This window comes from Nanorana parkeri, unplaced genomic scaffold (assembly GCF_000935625.1).
Source record: "Nanorana parkeri isolate BGI_ZX_2015 unplaced genomic scaffold, ASM93562v1 scaffold51, whole genome shotgun sequence".
Lineage (NCBI taxonomy): Eukaryota > Metazoa > Chordata > Amphibia > Anura > Dicroglossidae > Nanorana > Nanorana parkeri.
The window spans coordinates 609568-609914 of record NW_017306319.1 but is presented as its reverse complement, the minus strand read 5'-3'; positions in this window follow the sequence as shown (position 1 = coordinate 609914).

Here is a 347-nt window from a genome sequence, read left to right as displayed (position 1 = left end):
CTGGAGAGGCTTTGCATTCTACCCTCTCCTATCTTTATAGTTATCCTGAAGGACAGCACCTGATGATAGGCAGCAAGTTTTCAGATAGAAAAAAGAAATGGAGAGAGTCCAAGGACAAAGAAAGCTCAGAGGGATCTACGAAGAGAATAAAGAAATTACTTATTAGTTCTCAAGCCAAATGATTCATCTTTACTGTACACATCTGCGTATAAAGTCTTATCTATCGTTAAGACGTTAATGTTGCCCAAAGGAACTGTACATTCAAATATGAACATTTACAAAGCAAACATATCTGCATATATATTTGATGGTTATAATATATTTATTAATATAAATCCAGATAGTTT